Source organism: Drosophila grimshawi, unplaced genomic scaffold (genome assembly GCF_018153295.1).
Source record: "Drosophila grimshawi isolate 15287-2541.00 unplaced genomic scaffold, ASM1815329v1 contig_1377, whole genome shotgun sequence".
Classification (NCBI taxonomy): Eukaryota; Metazoa; Arthropoda; class Insecta; order Diptera; family Drosophilidae; genus Drosophila; species Drosophila grimshawi.
In genome coordinates this window covers 17,557,405-17,577,845 of record NW_025062900.1, presented here as the reverse complement: position 1 = coordinate 17,577,845, position 20,441 = coordinate 17,557,405, and the positions used below count along the sequence as shown (strand labels likewise).

The 20,441-nt window shown below is 36.6% G+C and overlaps 1 protein-coding gene across 1 annotated transcript in view; it reads right to left on the bottom strand.

Annotated features, from left to right (window-relative positions):
- LOC6570213 overlaps nt 1-20,441 on the bottom strand; it is a 52,560-nt gene that overhangs the window by 28,668 nt on the left and 3,451 nt on the right. The gene's annotated exons all lie outside the window — the stretch shown is intronic.

The window sequence follows — 20,441 nt, the reverse complement described above, 5'->3', positions numbered from 1 at the left end:
TAGTTCACGAATGATATAAAATATACATCACAATATATTTATTTTATTAATAAAAAAGAACTATTTTGATCAAGCGATGAGCCTTGAAACTATAACCGAGACTCTGTATTATTATAGAATTATTTATTATATCCTGTTTGCTTTTTCTATTTCATTTTAACTTTTAAACATAATTTCGCTCTTTGAATTGTATTTAATTTAATTCGTAATTTTAATTTCAAATTTATTTTGTTGATTTTTATTCATTAAAGCCTTTTTAAAAACGGTTTTTAGTAATTTAATTTAAGCAATTTATGTGTTAATGAGTTATGCGGAGTTTTTGAGGGGTACATAAATAACGAACTGCATACATCCGTTTAATCATTTTGAAAGTCCTTCGTGTCCTTTTAACTTCTCTTCCATTGCTCTTCCGTCAGCTTGTGACCACAAGCCAAACCCTATGCGGTAATCTATGAACATAATTTGAATTCCAATCACAATGCAAAATCTATTCACTAAACAAATTGTCAAAAATTAGAAAATTATAAACGCCAGACGGACAAAACCAAAACCAAAAAAAGAGAAGGATATCAATGCAAAGGCAAAGAAAATGAATATATATATTTTTTTCAACAAATTTGCCTGGGCTGATGATGATGTATGATGATGGATTGTCAACTTAATTACAATGCCAAACAAAGGCAAATTGCATAAAACACTTTTCCGAGAGGACATTTTCACAATGTGTTATGCCAACTGCCGGCAACTTTTCAACTGCCTTTTGCAAATGCGCGTATGCAAAAGGCAAACATTCAAAGGACACAAAAGGACTCAACTGGCAACGTGCCACAGCAGCAGCAGCAGCAGCAGTAGCAGCAGCAAGGGAGTAACGGCTTAGCTGCCTAATCTTGGTTGCAATTGTTCATCAGGCGGCAAACGGCATGCGGCATGTGGGAAGCGGCAAGCGGCAGCTGAAATCAGCTTTACTATGCAAGGCATATTCTTTATAGCGCCAGCACGAACCCAAAACCGCATAATAATTACACTATCACATTCCACACACGTCACACACACACACACACACACACGGATCACATGTCCGGCATCCTTTCGCGCACTTAATAAGTATAGCATCGTAAATTAGAATGTTTTTGCTTTTTCACACAATTAAAGTCAACAGAAAAGCCCCCGTGGGGGAAGCAATTAAAATTTTCCGTTGCCGTGCAATGTTTTCCTTCAAAGCCGTTTAGTTTTCGCTTGTCATGTGATATATGTTTGTGATATCTGGCTTAGATATGGAGACGCATTCTATTAATTAATGCCAAGACGAGTTCATTCCGTGAATCTTTTGTATAAAACTGCGACAGCCACGCTTTATCCACTTCACTAAAATGCGCTCAATCATTTAGCTAATCGACTTCTCTACTTGCCTTGCGATTCCCTTGTCTCCCTTAAATACACTCGGAACAAAATACATAAGAAAATAGTTTTCTTTAAATTAGAGGCTTGCCCTACGTCGACAAACCCAAAAATATCGTGGTTTTTAAATATTTCTTAGAAATATATTCCATTATTATGAAATGCATTTATAAAAAGTAAAAATTTAAACCTTGGCTCTCAGAAAGAGAGGAAGAAATAAGGAAAGACATACAATAAAAGTGAAATCTTAAAATATTAATGTTTTATAATAATATGGAATTCTTCTAAGTACACACATAGAAAACAACACCCTGAAAATTATATATTTTTTCTAAATTTTAGAAAAAACTACACACAAAATTAAGAATTACAGAAGAATTTTATAAATTTACTATTTAGGATAATCACCCTTTTTCTGAGTGTAGTGGCCCTGTCTTAGTTGCGGTTCATCAGTTGTGTTTGCGAAATGAAAAGTTTAAATTCATTTCTCAGCCACAAATGTTTCCTGCTTCCCGCCCCCAAAAAACTTTGGCATCTTGTTGCTGGTTTTCTATGCTCTTGCTGGGCTCTTTAGTCGGCCTTTTAATGGCATCAATTAAAATGTTGCGTACGTGACAAGAATTTTGTGCAACATTCGAAAAACTTCACTTTTGATGTTTTGACCAAGGCAACATTAGCCACGAGAGTCGAGTTCCTCATCAACCAACAACACAAAGCGTAAAATTTTAAATTTTCAAGCGTAAAATTAAAATTGTTAAAGAAGAAGAGATGCAGAGAAGCAGAGGAGCAGAGACGACGAGAAGTCAGACGAGAAGTCAGATGACCTGAAAAAGAACCAAACAGTTGTGGGCGTTGCCAGTTGTTGCACCAATAACAAGTAACAATCAAAAAGGGTTTGCCAATATGCCTCAGACTTCGTCATGATTATGCTGATGATAATGGAAATGTGGATATGATTGCCAAGGGTATCACTAAATCAAAATTATTGCGACTTAGATGCCTTCGAGTAGGAGTACTAAGATTAACAAAAACAATTATTACATATATATATACACATATATGTATATAGTAATATCTGCCTCTAGCTAAGCTATAAATAAATACCACAAATAAACTAATGGAAGTCTTGGCTATATTAAATTTGAATTTTTTCGATAAAGTAAAGCACATTTTCAATGAATTTTCACAGTGAGACCAATATCAAATCAGAAGAGTTTGTCAACACTTTTCCCCATTCACGTGTCGATTTACTCAAAATTTACTAAAGTGAATATCAATTTAGTAGTCAGTTGAGTTTGACTCGAGACTTTTTTGTGTAAACTCGTATTACTTTTAGCTGCTTAGAGTTGAAATTACTTTCTTATAATATATATACTTTTTTATCCTTTAGCAAATTTTGTCGATATTCCGTCCCCTTTTAATCACTAAACAAATAGCAAGCCACAACGCATTTATTTGTGCAATGGCGCGTGAAATAAATGTCAACCGCAACTTAAACCGCATATGCTGATAGCGCTCTCGCTCCCCGCACCACCTCACCACCTCGCCCGCTACAACCACCTACTCGATGGTGGTGCCAACCCACCCGAGACCGTTACACATGGCCCAGACGCTGGCACATGGTTTAGAACCGTGCCGAGACGATAGATGTATAGGGTGGGATGGGGGGGCGACATAAGCCGTCGTTTTATCTTTTTATTGGTTGCCGTCGTCACCATCGTCGAATCCCCAGATACAGAAAGCTAAATAAGTGCCACACTCCAAGTATTCCATTTTTGCCATTTTTCCAGTCCATTTTTCATGCGTATTTTCGCTTCAAGTTTTTTTGTGATGTTAATTTTTGGCTTCTTTAATATTTACAATGTGCAAAAGAGAGCCCTGGAAATATATCTATATATATCTATGTATCTATATGTGTTGTTGTAGGAACGTATGCGTATACACGATTATGATTTCGATTTTATTTGCTATCGCTGCACACATGGGAGTTGGCAGAGTGTAGGAGGAGGAGGAGGAGGGGGTGAGAGAAGTCAAGGCAACGAATGTTGCTAATAAATTTCAAATGCAACAAAGTGTCGAACCGATAGACAACTATGCGACGTGAATGTGGGCATGGACACAAGTCCAACGAAGATTGATCTGGCGGAATAAATGGGGCTACACCAACAGAGTGAGAGGGTGAGTGAGTAACAGCGGGAGTGTGAGTGAGAGAATAAACTGCTGGCTGACTGCACACTCAGAAAAAATTCGCCCTGACAAATAAATTTCTAGCCTTGACAGGTTTGACTTTACAAAAACCATTGATTGCATTTCTTAATTTCAGAGTGGATTCTTCAAATATTTAGAAAAAATATATCGAGTTTCTAAAGTGTTGTTTGTCATGTGAAGAAATCTTATATTAGTTTATTTCTTCTTAATACTATTATGAAACATTATTAATCTGTTGCAAATTACGATTTTATGGAAACTCCCACTGAGCCACTTGGTCTCTAAAGTAGACGAATCTCATTACTATTTTCCGAAGTTTACAAATGATTTTTCTGAAATTCAGGGCTTGCATTTCTATTTTTTATATTCTTAATAGTCGATTTAGGACAAGCAAACCACTCTAATTTTGAGTTCGATTTTCATTTGAGGGCGACTTTTTTTCCGAGTGTGTGGTGAGTGAGAGAATGAACTGTTGGCTGACTGCAGGCGATTTCAGCTAGCTGACGCGAGTATTATTCATTGTTTTCGCTCCTGAAAGGGCAGACACCCTCAGCGATTGTTGTCCAAAAACGAGCAACTTGGCCAGACGGTGACAAAACGCAAATAAATTGTACGGTTGTGGAACGAGGCTTAACAGACATTTAAACGTTTGTACAAGCCCATGAAATGTCCTTGCCAAACGACTACGACGACGCCGATGATGAAAAAATGTTTGGCAACTGGTCAGGGTGCTCTCCATGGACTTGACTGCGATTGCGTTTGGCTTTGGGTTTGGGTTTGGGTTTGGGATTCGGGAGCCAGCCAGCAAGCCAGCCAGCCAGCCAAGCACATTTAGTCAGTCAATAAAACTTGTTAACGCCGTAATTGCCGGCAATTTATTTATGTGGTTTATTTTAAGGAGTGGGTGTTTGGTTTCAATTTGATATTATATATGTACATGCAGTTGATCGAATCTGGTCGAATTTGGCTTACCTTGCGAAGAATTAAAAATTCATTAGAACGTGCAAGTATGTATATTGGCCAGCAGCACGCAACATGGGGCAACTACTGGGAGTGCAATAGCTCCCACTTGATTAATTTAAATGGCGTCGGAGAGACTCTTAGCCCTTTGACGCGAGCCAAGAAACCAGGCCCGGAAATGTGAACTTTTGCATGTTACGTAAAAATTAAGATGTAGCAAGTGTTGCCACAGCCAGGGTCGACTCCAAATGAGCCAGTTCTCGATGTGAATGAGCCATGACGACGACAAACACCGAAACACAACTCGGAAGCGCATTCTAATTGCAGATGCAATTACGCAACGATAATGGCAATATTTGCATAATAACATATCTGTCTGTCAATAATATTTATATATATACATATATTAATATTAATTTATATTAATTTATTTTTTAAATTTGTATTTTTCTGTGTTGACTGATCTTAGTCGACATTAGTTAAATATATTATTTATTTATGTTGAAATAAAAAATACAACTGCATTGAATCGATTTACGAGTAATCTATATTTGTTTAGAATTAATTGTTGTAACTGCATCGTAATTATATGCATAAGAAACTTGATGAGGAATCTCTTGAAAATTTGTTATTTTTTTTGTCAATGCGATTTCTAATCACAAAATTAGCGGGAAATCGATGTAAAGGTATTATTATTGCTTCCATGAAAGGGCATTAGAATGTTTCAGCTCTGCGTTGGCCAACGCCAAAGATCGAATAACTGCAATTTGCATAAGCATTGTGGCAAGGGCATTCCGACAACCCCCACAGCCCCAACCACCCTTTGGTATGTACAACAAGCTACTGCCACATCAGCTTCATCAAAGGGGTGCTTGGAAAGAAGCGGAACTGTTCAAAAGAGCATATGTTGTTCCGTTGCTCTTCTGTTTGCTGTGTCTGTTGCTCTTTTGCTCCGCTCTTGTTGTGTAACATGCCCCAAACCCAATTCCGCTAACAGCCCCAACCCACAGCCATTTGCCGCCTTTTCAACTGAAATGTTGGTGTGCGCGAAGCATTTTGTTTCATGTGTCAAATTTAAAATGACAGCAAATTTAATCGATTTATGCTTTTGTTGCTCTGATTTGCACATTTCGCCGCGGTTCAAGTGAGCGATTCAAGGGGCTGCTTCCAATCGGAGGCGGGAGTTGAGCAAACTGATGGGAAAGAGTTCAGACGCAGCCTAGTCGGTTGTTTATAATTAATTAATGCGACTTTAAAATGGGAAATTGTTGCATAAAAGTTTTTTATCTTGGGCATCCAATGAAAACTTTGCCCAACAAAACTTAATTGAATCGAAATGTCTGTTTGACATGATACCGCATAGACTACAACATCAATTTCTTGCTGCCATTAGCATAAGTTATGGTGGTTGTTGGTACAGTTTATATTTTGTTGGAAGGGGTTTCATTCTTACATTTAAGTAGCAACTGCCTTCAGGCCAGTCATCAACATATTAGCTATTTAAAATTTGTATATATTTTAATTTTGGTCATTAAAGTCTGTATGCCTTGGCTTCAGTTGCTGCTTCGCAGGCTACCCGGAAAATTACGCTTTACATTGTTGCAGAAAACATATTTAAAGTTTTAACAAAACAAAATCAACTTCAGAGTTTGTTGACTCAAGCTTTAAACCAGTGCTCAATATATATAGAAATACATTCAACACTTTTTTATCTTTGCGATCGGTGTAAAGAAATTATTTTTCAACATCAATTTGTAAGCATTTCCATAAGACTAACTCACATTTTCTTTAATTATCCCCCGGAGGCATTTCCAACAAGTGTAGAAGTAATAATTTACAAACATTTTTAATAGTATTAATTTAATATCCGTGACGATTTAATCATTACATTAAACGCCTCGATCTTAGCTTAGTTTTTACACACTACATGTTACAGTCTTTGCACAATCTAAAAATATTCCTCACTCAGAAAAAAATCTACCTGACATTTAGAAAATCGACCTAAATTTGAAGTAGCGATTTTTAGAAATATTTTCTATTATCAAAAATAAAAATTTGTTAAGTATATGAAATTCCATGAGCTTTATAAAATGTTTGTATGTGGAATAATATTAATGTTAGTAATAGATAAAGTTAATTTAAGAATTCTTCTAAGGCAAGTAAACTCTGGAAATTATACACATTATTCAACATTTTAGAAATATCTATCTTCAATTTAAAAGAGTCAACCGTCAATTCTAGAAGTAGACTTTCTGAGTAATAAGTTAAGTTACACTTGGCACAAAAAATATGCCGAATTTATAAAATTCAGCGCGATTTTTTCTGGGCTCTTACACTTTTTTAATGATAATCTACTATATAAAATCTGGCCGCATACCTATATATATCCAGAAATACGGTTGGGTGTGCAGCAGTGTTTTCTCAATTCTGCAGCAGCTTCTCCTCCGCCTGCTCCGCAAGTGCAATTCATAAATTTGAGCAATGATAATCGTGCTGGGCAGCCTGGGGGCGTTGCTAGATTACCGGCTGTATGGGCAGCAAGTGTAACATATTGCCAGAGCCATACACAGACAGACACTCACATCTATTGGAGTCCTTGCATATGCATATGCATTGGTTCTTTGTAGCTGGCAGGGCTGCAGGATGCAGGATGCAGGGGGCAGGTTGAGGGATATGTGCATGTCGCAAGTGGTAGTGGAAGTACAGACGCGTCGCCACCCAAACAAACACTCGACGCTTTTGTTCTTGCTGATGGAATTATTTGTTCGCACATTGTCAACTTTGTGACAACCCACTCCGTCTCGTATCTGGCCATGTGCATCTCTCTCTGGGCCTTTCACACTGCTACTGCTACTGCTGAGTCGCCCCCCCCCCCAAAAAATACCATCACCACAAATACGGTCAGGTCGCATGCAATATGCAATTTGCCGCCACCACTGGCAAGGTTTTTTGGGATGTGTTCAGAGCAGCTCGGCTCGGTGCTTATCTTTGCTTTCATTTCATAAACCAGCGACTCTTGCACGTCCCACGTCCCACATCCCAAGTCCCGCATCTGTGTTCTTCCTGCTGCTCTTGACCCAAGCATTTGGTTACAGTTTGCACATTTTTGGGACCACAACACGAACTCAAAAACTGAAAACAATGAACTGCGAAACTCTTTGCTGCAACTGCAATTGAGAGACTAAATCTGCTGCTGCTGTTGTTGCTGCTGCTGCTGTTGCTGCTACTGCTACTGCTGTGTTGTATGTATATTTGGACTGCAGTTCCTGCCACATTGTGTCATCAGATTTGAACTTTTGTGGGGCTGTCATAGTCAGAAATTGGTTGCATGCAGGCAAACGGGCAAATTTCCAGCCAGACTGCGACTTGATTTGTGACTTCATTAAGCGATGGCAGATTCTACAAACGGGGGCCCCACTTGAATAAAGATGGGGCTATAAATCATTTGAAATTGTTTTTACTAGACTCTTGGTCTTTTTCTATTATTATTGCCAATATGCAATCAAAATCAAAATATTTTGATAACATATATATTTCTTTGTTGAACATATATATCCAGAAGTTACAGGTGAAACAAGAAAAACACCCAATGGAAATAAGTAAAATTCAGAAACGCCCACGAGCTATTTAAGCAAGAAATAAATGCTTGACTTGGCGCCCAGCTCCGAACAGCGCTAAATTAGATTCGTACTTTCATATACATTTAATTTTAATATACATAATTAAAATATGTATGGCTTTGAAGTGTACTTATAACAAATTAACATGCAATTGAGCTATTTATAATTTTTTTTAATAAGCACAGAAAAAAGCACCATTCAATTAATATTAATATTATTTGCATCCGATGTTTTCACTTCTCATCAAATTTTTTTGCATTTTCTACATCATTTTCTTTTTTATTATAGCTCAAAGAGAAGAAATCGAATTTTAAATTTTAAATAATATTTGTACTAAAAGAGTCTTCACTTTTAATACTGACTCTGATTAAGAATTTTAAAAATATATAATTTTTAAGCATCTGCATTTGTTTTAATTTGATTTCGGATAAAAACGACATCAAATCGAGCTTGACAAGCACTTCTAGCAACATACTCCAAATACCCAAATACATTTTATATTTTATGCAATTTATTAAATGTGAATAAATGGAGAAAGAGCATTTTGCAAACTTTAAATTGCTTTGAATTATCAAGCCACATACGTACTCAGATGCATCCCACATTGGCATATTTGGTCGACCATTGGTTGGTGGACTTTGCCAGGCAGCCAATTCGGCCGCGGCACCATGATACCGGCTCTTGCAACCTCGCGGCACTCACTCAATGGTTCTTGTTCATTTGTTCAACTATTGGAACACACAACACAACACAACGCAACACAACGAAAGCCATATTTTTAGCATGCAAACGAAAAATTTGCATATAAATGTGAAAACACATTCAAACTAACAACGCTAAGGCCAATGGAAGTGGATGTGCAACTGGACGTCGACGTGGACATGGACGTGGACGTGGTCGTGGATGTGGAAGTGGACGTGAGGAGTTGAGTGGACTCCAACGAGGATGTAGTTCTGAAAATGGGGGCAGCTCCGAGTGCAGTGAAATAAATAAAATTTTTGTGCGAACGTCCAACGAAAATGAACGAAAAAGTAATTACTTTTGGCTGGATACACTCAGAAAAAAATTACTACAATTTAGATACAGTATGCCCAATTTTGAAATGTGTACAAGCAACTCTAACAATTGCTTTTTCATAGTAGTTTTTCAATTGATATAATTTAATTTTTAAAAAACTTACGATTGTACACCGATTTCCCCTTGAGCTTAATAATAAAAATATTTGTAAATAATAAGAAAACACGAAATTTTTGGGATACTCAATTGAGGTCAAACCTTTCCAATTTTAGGAAAATGTTTACTTATATTTAGAATTTATTTCTAAAACAAGAAAAAGTTTCCAATTTTGATGACAACTTTCATTTTGGAGCGATTTTCAAAAATTCCAGTCGAGTTCCTTTTTTTCAGAGTGTATTCATTGGATGATGGGGCATGGAATGGGTGTGGAGATGTGCGCCGCAACTACCGGTAAAACTACACACAACCCTCGACCACCAGCACCCCCATCCCCAATCCGAATGGCATCCACATCCCCATTATTCTGTACCCATTCTCACATATGCAAATTTGGCAAATGCAATGCACTTTTGGCTATTGGTGGACATCGTCGCCATCGTCATCGTCATCGTCGTCGTCATCGTCGTCGCCGGTTGCAGGCGGCCATTGCACAGCTCAATTGCATGCAGAGAATTGAGTGGGACACGCCCCTCACACTTGTGAGCGCGCCGTATACCCATTGTCGACAAAATAATATCATTTTCGATCAAAGTAATTATTTTGCTTTGGTCTACAGCATAATTACGGCTTCTACGGTGCGGCCGGGCATTGCATGGCCAGCGCTTTGGTTGGTTGACTGCTCGTCTCCTACCAGCGGACCAGCGGACCAGCCAACGTTGGGTTGGCTATTTTTTATTTTAACTGGTAATGGCCTCAGCTCATGGTTGACATTTTCCCAAACAGTTATGGCGGCCATTTTGGCGCACTCTGTTGTACTTTTTCAAATAAAATGTCGTGTTCGGTTGCCGAAGCTCTGAAATATGCAAAACTAGGCAGCCATTTTCGAACCCCCAACGATGCCATTTTGTGTATCTGATTAACTTAACTTACAGAGCTGAATATTCCAAGTCGAATGTGATGATTTCGATTCCCTGCTCCACAGGCAATATACACACATGTATGTACAGATACCTGATGATATCTACAGAATCTTGTAACTGCATTTCAACTTTGTAATCTCATTGTAAGGCAACATTTTGTACAAAAATTTAAATACTTGAACAATTAAGAACAATTAAGAACATAAAATTAACAATTTCTTCATATACTGACTGCAAAGCATGGAAATCCCCAAAAGGCAACAATCTGTTCAATCTGCAAAAATATGAGAAAAAAAATGAAAAAACAACTCCAACTTCTTACAGCTTCTACCGAAAAAAAAGTAATCAAAATGCACAGCGCAACCGAAGTAGCGGATGCGGGAACAGCATCGTGGCTGCGGACTATTCCACCAAACTGCATTCCAAATCAACAACAGAAGCTAACAAAACATGCATCAAACTCATCCACAACCTCATCAGCAGAGGCATAAGCAGAGACAGAGGCTGAGGCAGAGGCAACAACAGAGGCAACAGCATGGCGCAAAGTAGCAGTCGAAAATGGACTACGATGAGATGATGATGATGAAGGCGAGAAGGCCTTACTTGGACTCTCCTCCTCCTCCTCCTCCTCAGTCAGCAACTATTCCATCAGCTCGACAACTATTACAATAACAACAACAGCAACAACAACAATAATAATAATAACAGCAACAACCCGACTCGAAGCTTATTACTTACCAAACAACTCTGGCAGCTTGTAATGAACTTGAGACATTTGATTGACTCGACTCGCGACTTGCGACTTGCGACTTGCGACTCGCGATTGCGCCTGCAACATCGCCATGTTGCAATGAAAAATCGCAGCCGCCGAGGCTATGAATGAATGATGAATGCCATTCCCGGTTCCAGCGTAGACAGACTTCTCTCTGCTCTCCGCTGTGGCAACATGGAAGCCACGGTCGCTGAGCAATCTCTAAATGTGAATTTTATACATTCTATACAAGGTGAGCATGGAGAAGGCACAGTGGCACAGCATAACCACAATTGTAATTGTCTAAACTTATATATTTATATAATCTTTGAAAATACATATATTGTGGCTTAATTATATAATTATATCTTCTTGATTGTTTGCACATATTTAGCAGTGATCATTATTTTTATCGCACATGTTTTTAAATTTTACGGATTAATTTATACCATATTTTAAGCATCATTATTGTTTCTTGTATTTATTTGTCTAGACAAGGATTGTGAAAAAGACACTCGACATATTGGAAACCATTAGCAAAGCAACTTAAATCGAAATACTCTTTCAGAATATGAAAATTAAACCTTTTCCAATTACGAAATGAACAAAAGTTTCTTTTAATGAAGTTATAATCAATCATTAAAATTTCCGATCAATCAATTCAAAATTTTTGTCACAGGCACACCAAAGATAAGATATCCTTACAGATCTCAGTCCACCTGCTGACGTTCTCACTTATTTTTTCCAACTTTACCGGAAAAATCAAGTTACCAATATGTTAAAAAGTTTAGACAAATACCCGAATTCTTATACCTTACTTTACAGAATCTGAATTCAAAATTCGTTTCGGTTTGGAACTGACTTTAAATATTTTTAATACGTATTTTAAGTTACAAATACTCAGTTTATATGCACTGTGCGCAAACGGAGCCGGGATGTGGCCTAGCTGGTAAAACGAGTAATCCTTCGCGTTTCTTATACATGCACATAAAATATATACATATTTTATATATATCTATATATATATATATATTAAATATATATATAATATATATATATATATAAATAAATATGTGTGTCTGCAATACGTGTGTATCATAAAAGAGCTTTAGGCGCGGCACAGCTACTCAGCTGCGGCAGATGGCAAAAAGATGCAAAGGTATATAGAATGCATGTAGCTATAGGTGAGATGAAGGAGGAGCGAAGAGGAGTGGGGAGGAGAGGAGAGAAGGAACACAACGTCTTTCGTTTATAGTAGTTGGCAAAGTGGTACGAGGTGGACGGACTGAGTGCAGACATTGCCAACAATTTCGCGTACGTTTTGTGAATTTGTAATTTAAAATATTGCCAGGAGTTGCAGGGGAGGGAGCGAGATCCTGTGCGCTCAGCTAATGTAATGGAACTGGGCTTTGGAAAAAAAGAAACACAATTTTGTATGCTCATTGTTGCTGTTGGACGATATGTTGTCTGATTGGAAGTTTGTTAGTTCTGCTTTTGATTTGATTCGCTGTGGAAAGACACAAGCGAACAGAGCGAAACTTTGGGCGCTGTTATCGAAATTGGTCAAAAAACTATCACAGAATTGTCTACGAATACACATTTATCGAAATGTGGCATATTTAACACTTTTCTGCGCCAATGCCCTGATAAGCTATTCCCTCCATCAAACTTTCAAACACTTAGACCCATTTTATGTGCTTTTGACCCCGCCATACATTAAAATAAATACAAGTATATGAAAGGATACAAAGATACCCTATAATATGCAATTTGAAAATGTGTTATCGACTATGAGAAAATCATAGTCAAGAGGCATACTAAAATGTTGTATTTCAAGACAGCCAAAATATCACTTATAATTACAATAAAGATTCTTGATCTTTAACTATATCAAGATCAGCTATGCAATTAATTTATAAATTCTTTGATAAAAGTGAATGTACCCTTCGAAATAAGTTTTGACCACAATGGCAATACTCTTTTTTCTCTTCTTTCCAATGAATATTGGCAAACAAAACAAAAAGATACGAAAAAAGAAACGCAGACAGTGTCGTTGATTTACACGAAACCAAACAAAAAAGTGCCCGCCTCCTGTTTATGAGTTCAACTCAACTGTTTACTCATGTAAATAATTAAGCAAAATAATGGTGCAGATCCAACATCAACACGCAAAAAGGACCTTCCTCATGTGGCTGTGATTTTTTTACATACACACACATATGCTGCAAAAAAATTATGTGTGTGTTTGTGTGTCAACAAAAGACAAAGTAGCGTTTATTGTTTGGCCTTTTCGACCGTAGCCACGCATCCCATGCATCCCGTGCCCTGGGCCTGGTTTGGTTTCCTCTACCTCTCCTGTCCAGCTCCACCTTTTCCATTTCCCCTGTCCTCTTCTGTTGCGTGTCATGCGTGTGAAAAAAAAATGACCAGATTGCGTATACTCCTCATACAAAGGGCATTATAATTTTGTCACGAAGTGTGTAACGCATAATAGGAGACAACTACCTATTCAGGATGCACAGTTAAGTCGATAAGGCCTTTTCTGTCCATCTGTCAAGTGTTGTAGCCAGCTTCTTATTCTTAATGCAGGATGATCTGGACTACTGATGAAAATTACAGTTCTGCCTTAATCTACATTGCTTTTAGGAACATCGGGGCAACATCCATACATATATACAACATATAAACCATATTAAACTCACATTATTACAAAATGTGCCGCATGGAGCAGTTTACAGGGTATATAATAGGTGGAGCCTCTTCGCTAGAATACTTTTACATGTTTATATTGTTAAGCAGACACAATTGCAAATGAGCAGCAATTCTCATGATTTTTTAAAACAATTTATTGAGCGTAAGCAAATTACATACTGTAATTATATGCTTTATCTTTGACAGACCGTAAAAAAAAATCAAAAACATAAATAAAAAATAATATAAATTGCGAATGAATAAAATATGAATACACAAACTGGATAAAATCGGAAAATGTCTCCTATTGAGTTCTCTAGTGCATTAATAATGAATAATTTTAATACAAAGGGCTAAATAAATAGTAGGAATGATAATTCATTCTGAATTTATTCACATACTTAAATCTACTATATATTTTCCGAGTTATGCACTTCCATTCAAATAGAGTATCTATATGATTTTTATGTTTTAACATTATTTAGCAGTATTGCTATTGTTTTCATTTGCACATCCTTGCATAAGGACACTTGCAGCTTACAAAGTTTAGTTAAGCCGTCGAACTTCCACCAAGTTTAATTTGGTTCTGTACAAATTGCTATCTGTGCTACCACAAAGAGTGCGCCAAGTTATTCTCTATTTACCTTAACGTAAACAACATTTGCCAGCTGAAAAGTAAAATCTAAATGAATTATTGGCCATTAGCAAAATCCATTTACACAAATTTAATGCAAAAGCAGCTTCTGTACTGCCAGGCAGAAAAACTTTACACACTTCGTTGAACTTTTAGCATTGGCCATGTTCTTAGGGGTTGGGTTGGTATTTTGGTACGTTTCGGGGTTTCGACGCTTGCACTGCTCCGGGGTTGGGGAGAAATAAAAACTTAACAATTAAAAAATAAGCACACCAAAGAAAACATTTTGAGATTTACGCATAATGCGCAAAGGGTTGCCACTCAACTTATAAGACTGGGCTGAGTCTGAGACCTCAGCAGTTGCATAGAAAATAAGCAACAACCAAGCAGCCTTAGGACAGGGTATATGCCGACTGCGAGATACCCTGTGCCAAATGGGTAAACAATTGTAACAAAAGGAAGGTGTCGAATCGAATTGTATCGAAAATAAATCATAGATTTTATTGAATCTATCATTGTGCGGTTTATTATTATCTTTCATCTTGTGGTTAGAAAAGAAGAATACCGATTAGTAAATTGAATCTCAATATATACGAATAAATGATAGAAACACTATATTTTATTCAAAACTTTTCCATCCGCTTATTATTCACAAGCAAAAACACATAAGAATGCATTGATAATTAAAAAAAAAATGTTGTGAGCAAAATATACTGATTTTTCTTCTATTAACAGGGTATATGTTAACAAATGTAAACGTCTACGATGGCTGTCCGTTGTATTGGCCTCTAGCGCAGAAAACGGTGGAGAAGTTTGGGGTTGGTTCGGAAAAAGAAAATATTGTTTTAACTTTTGGAGCAAGGTTAAGTGGAACTTAGTAGTAAGGCGATCTTCTATTTATTCCCTATTCCATAATAATGAATAAAAAGGGTAACAGCCAGAAGCAAGTAGCATGGAATTGAAGCTGGCAAGAGAACAAAAAAGAAAAACAACCACAATCTGCAGAATCTTCAACATGACATATATTATTACGATTAGAAGGAATTACAAACATATACTAAAAAAAACTCATATATATAATTATATAAATGCTTGTAGGTATATAAGGAGCACATATACAAATATATTTATGGGAATATTTGATAATATGGCAATACAATATATTAATTTAAAAGATAAGTATTCTCTTTATTGTATTAAAAATATGAAAAACGCTCCACAATTTTAATTTACTTATTTGCATTAAAGTATGCATACAACAAAAGTGATTTATTAACCACAGCAGTTGGAGTCCGAGCCATATACATATGTATATATATATTTAAATTTATTTACAAACCACTTAATTTATTGTTATTCTGTTTTAATTACATTTTGTATGCGGCGTTAAAAATGAAATTAAAAATCCATGGGCTTCCATTGTGAGTTCATTTTTTTATTTTTGTTTTTGATATGTGGGTGATGAAAACCGTTGACATTAATGCATTTATGCTTGAATAGCATAACAAAAATGATATAAATTGCACAAAGCTACGAGAATAAATAATATTATATTTGAATACCCTGTACCCAGGCAGAAGTAAAATACACTCGGCAAAGACTCAAAAGAAAATAAACCTATTCAAGTCTTATCAATTAAAAAATCAACTTTTTAACACTTACCTATTATATTATTATTCATAACCATAAATTATATATTGAACGACCTGCATGTAAGGTATTTTCAAGTCGAGTATGATAACTGATTAATATATGTCAATTAATTTTATTACATGATTAAAAGAGGTTACACATTAATTATTATTTATGCGAATATTTTGTCATTTAATTTACATACAATATTTATACATTTTTCACTTTTCTCACTTTTCTTTTGTGGCAACTTAATAAGCACAGAGAAATAATAACAAACGTATACTGCTATGGGTTTAATCAAATTTGTATTTTGTATACACCTTATGGAACATGTGCTAAAATTTGATTTTTGTCAAGTGCATTCTTAATGAAATAACAATATGAATACTTTCCCAACTGTCGTATGACACATGTCGCCACTAAGGTTTCATGCAGACCTGTTTCTGATACTTGAGCGCCTGGCTGGGATCGGTGAATCAATTCCAAGCCGAGAGGAACCCAAGCTAATCCAATATGCAGTCAGTCAGTTAGCTGCAACTGGTAACCAGACACCAAACACCCAGACAAAAGCAAATTGAGCGGAAAACCAGAAGGCGCCAGTGCCAACCGCTGGTCAAACTCGATCCTTTAGCCGGTATTTTGACATTTGCCGCTGTTTGTAAACAACAGTTATTAAGGCTTATAATGAATATGAGCAACAGCCCGAAGGTCACCCCAACAGCGAAGTCCTTCAAGTGAGTCAAGTGAGATATGTGTATATGGGGCCAGTCAGCCAAATAGAGTCCAGAAAACCAAAGTAATTTCATCTGAAAGCACAAATGGAGCGGTTGCTCGTGCTTCCTGACAGGATAAGCACAAACCTACAAAAATGTTCTTTTGATGCAACATCTAATGATGACAACAACGAAATTAGTCTCTGTTTATCGAAAGACATTCCCCAACACACCGGCTCAGACGCTAAAATAAAAGTACTTTGACTCGTTAAAAAACTGTATACTCTGTTACCAATTGGAAAAGGAGTACTTGCGATTAAAGGATAACACATTAATCTTTGATTAAATGCATAGTTAGCAGAGATATATAATAGAGAAGATAAAGTAATGCGATTTTAATAATAGAAAATCTTATTTTCTTTTATAGCTATGTCTGTTATAGTATTTATAGTTATGCACAACATTTCGCTTGTAAGATTTTAAATTATATATTTTAAGCATAAAACCCAACAAAACACTGAAAATGCCAAAGTCTATATTTTACACTATTCCATCATTCGGACCAGCATCAATAGCTGAGTTGACATATCCAAATCCAAATATCTATACTAAACCAACTATATAGAATCAAATATGAATTCGTACTTCTATATATTATTATATACCAGCAGATCAGACTAAAGGCATTCAACGTTAGTATTTTTATACCCTCGTAAAGGGTATTATAATTATGTCCTGAAGCTTGTAACACATTGAAGGAGACGTCTCCGACTCCATGATATAATATGTATTTATATATATATATTTATATATATATATGAATAGTTATGTCCAGCCAACAGTCACTGTGTCTGTACTGATTTTTTACACCCATTTTTTTATAAATTGAGCTTTCATAGATTTGAAGCTATCTTGTTAAAAATTGACATCTATCAATCCTTATGCTGAAGACACTACATAACTCAGTGCTGATCAGATCGGACCACTATTTCATACAGCTGAGACATATTCCACAATTTCTGATAAATAACTACAAAACGTGGAATATTCAGTACACAGCCTATTTCTTTTAAACATAGAAAAACATAATAATATTTGAAACTCTGGACTAACAAATCGATCTCAGTAGTTTAACTCTGATATACTAGGGTATGCAATCGTCGGCGTGCCTAGGATGGGTAATTTTTCTTGTTGTTATTCTTTCTGTTTGTTTTCCGTGCGCTTAAGTCAACAACAATTGTTAATTTCATTTTTCAAACGTCCCTTTGATACTTGCATGCCGCATTAACACCCTCCTTATTCATCTCATCGGCTGACTGATGGTCTGGCCGGCCCTTGGCCGAGAATTTGATATGCCTTTTGGCTCATTTTTGGGGGGGGCGGTTGCGGGGAGTGCTTTAATTTTATTTGCACACAAATGTGCGTCAATTTTAAGGAACATTTTGACGTCTCTTCGCGTTTCTGTATCTTTTTTGTGGCCAGTGCAAATAAAATTCATTATAAATTTCTAATTATATCACCGGACTAACGCGCACCACCCAAAAAGCCCGCTCAAAAAACTTTACATTTTTCACCGTTTTTTCTTTATCATTTTTTTTTTCGGTTTTTTTTTGGTCACCAACCTTAAAAAATGTCAAGCCACATTTGACAATGATGAATCTGCTTTGGGAGCAGAGCAACCCCCAAGAAATAGCAGAATACAACTCCGGCTGATAAACTGATTATGCACATCAATTGAGCAGCACTCTTCATTTGCCGAACGCTTCTTGTTGTGGCAATTGTTTTGTGAAAATTGAATTCCCTTTTGTGTCTCACATTGCATTGAAAGTGAGCTCGCCGAGCAGCAGCCAACAGCACAGTTGCTGGCTTTCTAATTACAAATAAGTAAAAAGGCAAATGCTTTGCGGCTTTGTGCACCTGCTACCAAAGGAACATAGATAATTATGAAAGGTGAATGGGAGCTGGGCTGCGGCGGGGGCGGGGTCTGGGGCTGGAGCCCCAAATTGGCAAAGGTATTTGTTTAAATTATTATTGGACTTAATTATGCCAAGTCGGCTGCGGAGAGGGGATGTATGTCTTGAAACAAAAAAAAAACAGAAGTGAAGTGAAGCCAAACTAAAGCGGGTAAGAGCTCAATGAAAATTATGGCAAAGACAAAGAGTAGACAGAAAAGACGAGCAACTTAAAGTGGCAAGTACACTTGTTCCTTAAGGTCTTAAGTACTTATTAATTACAATTTCGAAATTGTTATATTCACTGGAGCTGAACTTTTTAGCAGAAATCTTTGGAAATGTTATTGCGAGTAATTAAATTAAAAACGTTTGAAATCTGTTGACGATGCAACATTCATGTTTCCATGGTAAAATCGGCTAACAGCAGAAGGAAGGAACTGCGTCTTGGACCCGAGACACATGTGTAGTAAATTTTTATATATGTATTTATTTATTTAATGAAAAGAAAGCATTAAAAAATAATTGTAATTAAATGTAAAATAAAATTTAATATTTAGATTAAATTAAAAATAAAAAAGCAGAAATATTTATAAGATTTCTGTGGATATTTAAATGCAAAATGATCCAAAATTTGTGGCATTGTTGATTGGGGAACAACAAGAATTATTTAAGATTCCCAATCACAAATACAGGCGAAAAATCAAATCTAAAACAACATTTCTGATATTGACAACTATTTCCCAATGATAGATTGACTGATTACATTTCCCAATGTCCGTCCTATAAAAGTACATAGTCCTATAAAAGTACATAGTAGTTTATAAACAAAGCTGACAGATACTTGTAGTCCATTAGTGGCATATGAACTGGTGTGTGTAAAAATGGGAGATATGCTGACCATTGAAATCCATAGTTTTATATTTCTGATTTATATTTGGATAACCTATTTTTCTCGTCGAGATAAACATTCAATCACAAAGCAAATACCCACAAAGGATGGAGAGACTGTTTAACTTGCCGCACACAGCTCTTGCAGATATAAATCAAACAACAATAAGAGGCACACATAGATATTAACACGGATTGAGGCGCATGTATGTATATATATATATATCATACACTCGAAATCAGGGGTCATTGCAGATTAACTGTGCGCCTCCTCACACCCTCTCTCTCTCTCTCTCTCACTCTGCACGCCTCTCGCATTGTGATACGCCCCATTGTCAACGCTAAGCAGCGTGTGAGGATTACTCCTGAGTGGCAGTGTCTATGTATGTGTATCTGTGTATGTGTATATGTGTATGCCATTCTTTTGCAGCCCCTGACAGATAATGCTCACAGTGTCCTCTGTATAATTGGTGGTGACACATGCGAGTCCTTCCATAGTTTGTCGGTATTGTTGTGACGATTGTAATTAGGCCCCTGGCTGTAAATGTATGTAAGCCCACAAATATCTTAAGGTATTTGTTTCGGGTATTTAATGCTTCAATTGATTTTTGATTTAAGAGCCTCCCGCTGTCTCGGCTGACAGCTGCTGCGCATAGCCCGCCCCTCTCTTAAAAGCCCAGCAGGTTGCCTGTCTTGGAGCGCCTATAAGACAGCTTCAAGATCATTCAAGAGTACGAAAAGCGATCGCAGAGTGAGACACAAATACGAGGAGAACAATGAGAAACAGATACGCTGTCTTCAGGCATTTGCTGCTCAAATACATTAAAAGACATTTGACAGATGTCTTATATAATATCCGGATCTTTAGTCAAACAACGCTCAAAACAACAATCAC